The sequence below is a fragment of the Poecilia reticulata genome, linkage group LG4 (assembly GCF_000633615.1).
Source record: "Poecilia reticulata strain Guanapo linkage group LG4, Guppy_female_1.0+MT, whole genome shotgun sequence".
NCBI classification, from domain to species: domain Eukaryota; kingdom Metazoa; phylum Chordata; class Actinopteri; order Cyprinodontiformes; family Poeciliidae; genus Poecilia; species Poecilia reticulata.
In genome coordinates, this window is record NC_024334.1 from 6,592,170 (window position 1) to 6,602,346 (window position 10,177).

Below are 10,177 nucleotides of genomic sequence, written 5' to 3' on the forward strand. Positions count from 1 at the left end.
TTAATAGTTTCTAGAGGGAATTKTATCCATCTGAGCTAATTGGGAGAAAAATCAATGCAAGGATTATATCTCATATTTTTTWAAAGTTAGATAAGTGAAGGAGCACACCAATGAATTTAATCTGTTAAGAACCACAGGGTAATGCAAAACAAGTTTGAAACTTGTCTTTAACATCCTTTTTTTTTTTTTTAAACCATAAAGTGTTTTTCCATACACTGAGTTGTAGGCATGCAAATTTGAATATGGATACTTGCAAAACATTTAAAAGCATGTTAGCAAAGTATTGAAAGGGTTAAAGGGTTTAGATTCAACAACGAAAAAAAAAAACTCATTCATCAATCTATATTCTGTTTCTTTGAGTCTGCAATGCAAGCAAGGGGAGGTTCATTTTTATGACAGCATTCTTGTCAAAGGTAATTCAAATTTATTTGATAAATAAAARGAAACTAGTTAAAGAAAACAATATGACAAAGAAAAGAAATGTGGTCTAAATGCATTAGAAATGCATTTACAGAAGACAAATGAGGAAAATATAAGATKWWMRWCTTACCTTCCACATAATCCCAAATTCTGTGAAGGTTGTTTGAAAATTGAAAAATCTTAAATTTCTAAGAGAACTTCTGCAGCTCAGCAGCAGCTGAATGAACTGACAGCGAATACTGCCCAGTGCATTGTGTGTTCTTTTAAAATCTGTTTCAATTGTTATTCTTGATTAGTTTTAGAACATTTGCTTCATTTATTGTTTTAAGTTAACTAAGTAATAAAAGACTAATCTAATGAAAGAGAGCATCACCAACCAGTTTTTCACTTTGTTCAATTCATGTGAAAATCGTTAATTCACATTGTCAAATTAAGGTATTTTACAAGACAGACAGGCACAATTCATATCTACAAATATACAATAAATCAATTAAGACATTCCGATCATAAATAAAACCCCAATAATATACAATACAGTCAAGTTTATTTTATAACATTTAGTAAAAGTCCTTCTGAAAAGCCCAGCTGATTGCATAAAGACATTAACTGTTCAGCAATCCATCCCGACTCCTGAGCAAGCGTGTGGCGACAGGTACAAGTAATGGCCACCTTGTAATGGAAGGAACCGCCACCAAAATGAGGGTGAGTAAAAGTGGCTGTCTATGAAGACAGAGTAGACACACAAATCTCACGAAAGCACTTTCCTGTAGAGCACAAAGACAAGAAAAAGCCAAATTTAGGTGTGACATGGCCCGCTTCCAAGGTATCGCATATCGACCAGAAGACCTTTGTGCCTGTAAGACTGGAGAAGGCAATTTTCTGTACAACTGAAACATAAATAAAACACTATCAGCAAAAGTTTCTTAACAAAACATGCAACTTTTATCTACACTTTCTCCTCAGAAAATATAAAAATATAAACAAAAACTGTTGTGGATTATTATGTTAAGATGGGATATGATGTGGCACACTGTGCAAAGTGAGATAAGACTTGAGACCAAGATGGAAAAAATATGCAACACAAATTTATTTTGATAATGACGGTTCTGATAACATCTCATTGGCCCCAATTGTTCACGTTGATTACTTGTCATTCCATATTCCAACGCGTATTAAATTTCCTCTCTTTATTCTGGCGGTTTGCTAGTCAGTGTTGTCCAGATAAGGCAGGTTTCAATTTGTTTCCATTATATTTTCATCAGCTGTCAGCTGCATTTGCATATGTAATAATGACCAAGACTGTCAGCCAGACTGTAACACCTTCATAAACACTAATTTAGAGGACTGTTCGATGATTGTTTAAGACCCAAATGCAAACAAGGCAAAAGCAGATGTGTGGTGATGGGGCAGGATAACTTCATGACAAAATTGCGGCATGTTGGAGTCACAGAAACCCAGATCATCAGAGCAATGGAACCTGGATGGTGAAAACAGAAGAATCAATTAATGATTTAGGGAAAGTAAGTATTAAATGGCAAGGATTAGTGGGATTAAAACCAAGTGCATACAGTTGACAGAATTACAGCAAAACTTTGTATCTGATGAATCTTGATTAATGACCCAGAGAATAATAGAAACAAGGGACAACTAGAACAGCATCACAGAAGCTAAGAAAACAGAGCTTAACATATATAAAAAATACAGAAATAACTCTAAATACACGAGCCATAACCCAGAACTCAGATGAAAACAAGCTCAGAGTCAAGTACTCAGGATAAATACTTTTATCCCTTTAAAGTTCTACTGATTGAAAAAGATCACCAGAGGCTCCAATACATGTGGCTTGCATTATTTATCATGCCATTGTGTTCATTTAAATAACTAGTACACTGTCATGCAGTGGCAGCACCTCTGTGACCGAGTTGCCTGCATAAAACACAGAGATGATGCATCACTGACAGAATATCTCTAAGGCAGAAGCGGAAAAAGGTTTTATTTTGATTTTGTCAGGTATCTATTGCTTTGGCAATAAAATAATACCTGGTACAGTAGAGTCCTTGATTTATTTATTATGTATGCATTATGCAGTGTGCTGATGTGAAGCTCATCTGCTAAACACATTGTGTAACTGAGAGTTTGTGACCAACTGATTATATTCCTTTTCTTTGAAGCTGGTCAATCTCACCTATCACCTACAAACAACTAAAAACTGATTTTAGACGTCAATCTAAGCGGACACACATTCCAAACTGAATCTAAATATCTATATATAAACATTTCTTACAAAATGTTTTACATTTCTCAAGCTTAGCTCAGAATTTTCAACTACTAAGTTTATATATATCTTCTATATATAATACAACAGTTTCAGAAAAGAAACTGTGATAACCATTCTCCTCTCAGGTCCTCAGTCATGTCAAATCGGCTTTCTTCTCCTTTGCCCTTTAGTCATCTACACCTTTTCTTCATTTTAATAATTCCCAACATTAGATCAAAGCAGGTTACATAAAATCTTAAAGGAGATCAGAACTACATCCGGCAGCAGTCTAAGCCAATCAGGTGGCGACACATTGCAAAGACGACATGAAAGTTTCACACCATAGGATAACATCTTTGAGAGAGAAAAAAAGAGACGCTTGCCTGTAAGTGTAGAGGTAGAAGCGAGGGAAGTACTAGCTGAAATATACATAAACAAACATCCTCAGGTAACCAAGAAACTATGCAAGACTGGAGCAGAGGCAGGGACTATCAAAGAGAGTATCCAGGATGTGGGGGGAGTGAGGGGATGGGGAAGAAGGAGACGGAAGGGGAGGATGGAAGGGGAAGGGCTGGAACAAAAAGAAAGCCTCCCTCGTTGCACAGACCTGAAAAGAAGGACTCATGCCTTTCAAGGCTGAAAAGGTGCCAAGACTAGGATTCAGCTGAGTCCTCAGGTATTCAGACATTGCCTTAAGTCTCAGAAATGAGTCAGCATTATGTTACCTGCAACATTCAGAGGGAGTGGGAGGTCTACTTCCAGCTACATCGTGTTTCAAAAAAGTACATAGAACATACTTTATAGCTGCTTGTTCTTATAGTACATAGTGTGATGCAGAGAAAGGAGGCAGTACAGGAAAATGTAAGGTTCAATGACACTAATCCGTGCTTACTAATTCCAAACATTTTAAATTTTTATTTGTGTATCATTTTCCTTTCATTTCACAATAATCTACAACTTTGGGAGGGGAACTCTAATTAAATCCTGTTAAAATAAGTTGAACTATTTATTTAATTTAAATCGAATAACATTGAATACGATTGCAAAGCATTGTCTGAAGGTACACTAAAAAAAAGTCTCCTACATTTCAGAGTTTGCCTCTGACTCCTCACACACATTTTGGCAGTGAAGCTGCTTTTATACGTTGTTTTTAGCCAATGACGTGTGTGATTTAAATCAGCACAAATATTATTTAAGGTCAGAGAAAATGTTTTAAGAGACAGAAATCTTGATATGACACTATGCAAACATTACCAGTAAAGGACATTTTATGGATGATGTTTTCCTTTTTGCATAAAGAATTGATTTTGATGAAGCGTGCAATTATATTTTACATGTTATCCAATGTTTTTTTTTTGTCAAAGTTCATCTTCCCAGGAGAAGCCAGCCTCAGCGGGAGAGGCATAATCCGGTGACAAGGCTGTCTGCCAGCCTGCTAACTCCATGATTGTTTCCAGACAAGTGTTGTTGCCCTCTGGACAGCACGTCTCTCCGTTCTAGAGTAATGGCCAATTACCAGGAGGCAGTTTGTTGAAAGGATGCTGCCAGGAACTACATCTGCCTTCAAACAGCGATCGGATCCAAACATATGCTCTGGAACAAACTACCTTCAAAAGATGAAGCGCATTCACTAACCAGAGTTGCCTTCAGAGCAATGTGCGAGTGTTGAGAAAAGTCTAAGCTGTGGATGACATGGGAGTGGGGATTTATTTGTTTATTTGTGTAGATATTGTTTACTAGGTAGGGATGAATAAATGGTTGGCAGAAGGTTTTGGACAAAAATAAGTATTTGATTAAGGTAACATCTTTTTTTTAATTGTTATTCCTTTTTCTCAGTTTAGTTCAGGTCTTTGAAATGTGTCAGTCAGATGTAACATTTTAGTCCTAAATATTACAGCTTTGTTAAACACCAACTGAAATCTACAGTAACATGCCAGATAAATTATGTACATCTCCATCTTCTTTTTTGCAATATTGCAATTGTGTAATTGGTAAGGAGTTTGATTGCGTGGTTCTGCTTGGATCTGGAGTTTTGAGATGCCCTGTCCAGTGTATCTGATAATAATAGGATCTTACATAAATTTACGTTTTTCAATTTTGAGTGTTTCTTGTCTTCTACCCTAAATCAAAGTTCAAGTTTCTGATAACTTAAATTACAATTCTCACATTGGTTTTATGATATCTTTTGTGTTAGAAAAAATTGCTGTATTAGCAGTTAAACTTGCCTAGATTCACCACTTCACACTTAACATGCATGTTTTAAAACTACTCGACTAAGCTAGTAAAAATAATTGTCTTAACTTGCTGTGAATTATTTTGAAAATTTGTAAGGTATAGCATTTTCCCCACTACAAATATAAATATAAAATATTTAGACTTTTTATTTTTACTTCTTTTGAGTCAGAGGATTTGAGGGATCATTAAGAAAGCTATGTACTGAAACAGCATTCAAATAACTTACATGTTTCAAGGTTTTGCATGAATCATAAAAACAAAGAGACTACGTGATGATCACAGTGGGAGTAAATGTTGAAATTGTAGATTCCACTGGTGATTTTTTTAGTAAAATAAATGGAAAATATTTGTATAATTGAAGAACACATATGACAGCAACATTTTTGAAATTAATAAATAGAAATGGAAATAAATATAGATTATTAAAAAGATAATCTATATTATTAGGGTTTTTTTGTCTTTCCATTTTTATGCTGTCTTATTTTTTTATTGGTTAAATGTAGTATCTTGATCTTAAATGACATGTTTTCATTAGCTATAAGAAAAAAATATAATCAACTATAATCAACATAGGAAATTGGTCTGTGTGTAATTTAGCCATATAATGTCTTTCTTAATGAATTGAGCTACAATAGATTATCTCTGTACTTTATTAAATGCATGAAATTATTACTTAGTGCATACATGCATGTTTTTGTTTCCAGTAAATATGTAACATTGAGCTATATCTTATCAGAGAATGTAAGAAGGCAAACAAAGGTCCTCACAAATGAAAGTAAAAATATGTCAGTGTTGCTTTCTTTCTAGTTCTTAAACGTAATTCATGTTGTAGAAAAGTTTGAAATATTAAATAAATGTCTCCAGCAAAAACAAAAAGTTTTCTCTCTAGTCCAATCACCATCACTGTGTTGAGTTTGAGCTTACTGCCTCCAGCACTTCGAAAATCCAAATCATGTGAGACCATTTTATCCTTGTAGACACTACAGCAAACCTCAAGGTTCCATATTTTACATGGAGCCTTGCCACATTTATATTATCTACAATTTCCCCCTGCCTTTGCAATCCTTTTCGACACAAATTTGGACAAATTACAAGCCTCCTTTAATCTTTTGATTAGGCGATGTTGTGATAGTGGATATCCATGGAGGAGGATGACTGATTGACTTCTTCACTGCACAGCCGTGATAAACCAAACAGTCCCGTTTCCAGTGGTGATGTCACGGTGTTAAAGCCAGGTGCAGAGGCCAATGGGTGCAGCAGAAGGGCCCGCTGAAATTCAACGCACACTCCAGAGCAACCAAGCAAGCATCAACACGATCCTTCGGTTTCTCTCAATAGTGTTAAGCTTAATTCATTGATATCACATGTTTCAAATTCAGAATGCTCCAATTTCAATCATCTAATTGTTTCTGTACCTTTCTTCCAGGATTTGGGTTCCTATGTTGATGAAAATAATATGCTGTCAAGTGTTCAAAATTCTGAAATGGAGGAATTGGGCCTGGGGGGGTTAACTTAAACCTCTGCCTTCACATGCATGTGTTGCTGTGGTCTTTTGATGATTTTCCACAGCTATTGGTGCAACGCTGCAGGAAGAGAGAAAATAAAAACATCAGCTAAAATATGAAGTATCCTGTTTTTCTTGCCTTCAGTGCTGCTGTTTTTGATCAAATAAAGCTACGGACCATGTAAAGGGACACAAGTTCAACAAAAAATGTGCATGAGTTTCCCCACATGCTGGATTATCTAATGTTCCTAAAGACTAATTTAAAGTGTAAAAATGAAACATTCATCTAGAGCTGTTTTTAGATTGTTAGTCCAGTAGCAATACAACGACTTTTCAAAACAGTCTTTGTAATGAAATACTAAATAAATGTCGKCAGCAAAAACGGAAAGTTTTCTCTCTAAAACACCTACGATAGTTTTAACAACAGTTAAAACTATAGTTAAAACTATTGTAGGCACTGGGARAAATGTTACTACATTTTGATGTTTGGATTTTGCACGTGCTTTTGAACATGCAAGAGTTTTTTTTTCTTCTGCAGCTGCAGCTACAAAGCAGCTTGCCACCATCAGCGTGTACACGCCTCCAGCACCAGCTAATATAAATTAATTAATTTTAGCTGCTGTGGATAATAGTTTTGTAAATGAATAATAAAATGTGACATGCCAAGCTGATAACTACAACTTATTTATCTTATGTTGTAAAAGTATCTTTTAGAAAAAACAATTGTCAAAAATATTCCAGTATTTTGCTCTTTGTTTAATGTCGCATTGTTAACTTAAGATGTAATCTTTGAGAACATCGGTATGTTTTTCTCAAATAGAGCTACTCCCTCCGTACTTTAAAAAATACTTTGGAGAACTGCRACACCATATTAGGAAGTAGCATTTTAATATYGTTGCTTYTAAAACTCTTTGTGACCTTTAGTATCTTTGCGACTTGCACTATTTTAGTTTTTGTTCTGCTGCAGTAAAACTGATCCAGCAGGCCTAATATCTTATTGGCATGCAAAGTGTGTTTTCATGACATCTGGAGTTAATAACCAGCAGATATTGCATTCCAAATGGTCTTTTGCAATATTATTAATGTGCACACTGACAGTGATAATGATATAGTGTGCATCCCTTTCTTTGAAAGTGGTGCATTGCTAAAAACTCCACTTTATATATCAGTCTCTTTTAACATGAAGTGACAATGATGCATATGTGGGCAGTGCAGAAACAGAAACACCCACCTTCAAAATAAAAGCTGTTTTTTTTCCCACAAATAAAAGCAATGACTTTGGATTTGTGTATAGCAGTAACTTTTTGCATGTTTATGGTTCTTTTTAAATTTCTGATCCTCATTTGAGGAGTCATCAGTTATTTTGGGTATTTATAAACAGGYTTAAGACATAAGCTGTAGTAGAAAAAGAGAGGAGTGGGCTCAAACAACTGAACCTATTTTTAACTGATTGGTCAATAAATATCAATGATGGCAAGATATTAGTGAAATYTTTTTTCTTCTGCTTAGCATATTGCAAATTCATAAACATATTYATAAACATACAGATCTGGAAAAAAAAGAGACCACTGCACTGAATCCCATTGAAAACCTCCTGGATATTCCACCAAATAATGATTTCTGAACTCTTCCTGAGTTAAAATATTAGTATTGTTGTCCCTAAATTAACATMAACTAGTTTTCTTTGCATTATTTGAGGTCTGCATCTTTTTTTTTTTGTTTTTTGACCTTTTCTCATTTTCTGCAAATAAATCCTAAACTTTTGCTTGGAATTTCAGAGACATGTTGTCAGTAGMTCATAGAATAAAAGAACAATGTCCATTTTACTCAAGCATATACTTATAAAGAGTAAAATTAGAGAACTGACAATTTTGCAGGGGTCTCTTAATTTCCCCAGAGCTGTACATAACCCTCATAGTCTGACTAAAGCCATTTCTTTGGTGGTAAAAGTTTCAAAGTGTTTATTTTATTCTATGAACTAGGAGGAGTTACATGTGTGGGCTGTGAYTGGTCAGAGGAATTAGATTTAAATTGGGTAGTTCTCTGGGATGCTTGWAATTTAAGCTGGTAACTCTTGGTAATAACTACAACAAACGGGGTTCCGTTTTCAGGTCACAGCACTCCTTACCTGACCTTTTAGTGCTTTTCTGCTCCTTTAGCTTCCTTTTAATCTGTCTACCACTGAATGCTCAAAGAAATCTTTTTCTCCCATTTACAGACTTCTGTTTCATCTCTTTTTTATTGTCCATTGYTGATAGGGGGAGGCTGGGAGAAAATACTGTGATGGGTTGAAGCTTTTATTTGCTTTAACTACCATAATACATCTCTCAGACTCAGATCTAGTTTCTCTCTAGCTGGTTTCAATTCAGTGGCCCGTAATCACCATTCCTGTGGAGTGTCCACATTATATCCCCCTGTTCTCTCCTCTTTAGCCAGCAATGGCAAGGAATCCAATGCAAAAAAAAAAAAATCCCATAAAGCAGTGAATGATCTGGTTAATTTTTACGGTAGACAGAACACTCTGATTTAGGTAACTAATCTTTAGCTTCTAAATAAAGTTTTCAGTGATTTTATTCGAAGTCTGGACAAATGGTTAAGCTTTAGTCCATTGATTCTCCACAAGTAGCAATCAGCGCTTAGGAATGGGGCTAACTGCTCCCATATGGCAAAGGGTTTGTATTGGAGTGAGATACGTGAACATGTGTCATTTCACAAATAACTGTCTTGGGGAGCATTTTTTTTTATATAATGGAAACATATGTGGTTTCTCCCTGTTGTTCAGGTGTGAGACAGAGCTCCAGTTTTTGGAAAGGCTTTACATGGAAAAGAAACTTTTAAAACAAAGAGCCACTCTTAACTTATGAAGGATAACTGTGTCACTATGTCATTACTTAGAACTTTAAAATGTCACTTCCTAGTTAGGTGTAGGTCTCTGAAATCATCATGATAGATAACGGTGTATTTAAGAAGGCTTGTGGACTTTTTTGTGTTTTGCACATGACAAGTGTTGAAAAATATGAAGACCAGAGTAAAATCTGATGAGTTAAATGACAAAGTGAGAACGGTTAGTTGGGAAACCGATGAGTGATGAAAACTCTCCTCTGATCACTGGTCATTTATTTACCACTTACCAACGCTCTCAAACAGAGACCCTTTCATCACCCTTCAGGAAGTTAACAGACCATCAGACCACATACTGGCCTTTATAAGCATTTCCCTTATATGCGTCATGCATGCTGCTGGGTGACTGAGTGAAGCCAGCTCATTGGCTTGCTCAGCTGTTGTCTTCTGTTTTATTTGGAAATCAGCAAAGGATGACTTCATCTCCCCCAGACTTCTTCAAAGTGATCAGATGGAGTATAAGAAGCCCTTGTATTCTGCCCTTTCTTTTCCATACACAGAAGAGAAAACATTCAGCTGCCTGCAGAGCAGAACTGCAGAAGTGATCAATTAACAGGTCACAGACTACTGCTATTTTCACAGGAGAAAATCATCACAGTGGATGCTTAATTCACACCCTGCAGAGCCATTAACTTGAAAAAAGTCCAAGTAAGGTCATGTTGAAATTGCTTGGCAATTCCAGTAGCCTTATAGAAAGAGAAGAATGTGACTTGTGTAATGAGAATACTTGAACTGAAGAGCTGTTGAGGTCACTGCAGTGCTGGAATGAACTCTATCTAATCTATCTATCTATCTATCTATCTATCTATCTATCTATCTATCTATCTATCTATCTATCTATCTATCTATCTATCTATCTA

At 35.6% G+C, this 10,177-nt stretch overlaps 1 long non-coding RNA gene across 1 annotated transcript in view; it reads right to left on the bottom strand.

Annotated features, from left to right (window-relative positions):
- Window positions 1–981: 981 nt before the first annotated feature.
- The window catches only part of LOC103463463 (uncharacterized), a 122,578-nt gene continuing 113,382 nt past the window's right edge, over window positions 982–10,177 (bottom strand). Inside the window, exon 8 of the long non-coding RNA XR_533516.2 lies at window positions 982–1,897. This is a non-coding gene — a long non-coding RNA (uncharacterized LOC103463463). The remainder of the gene's footprint in view (window positions 1,898–10,177) is intronic.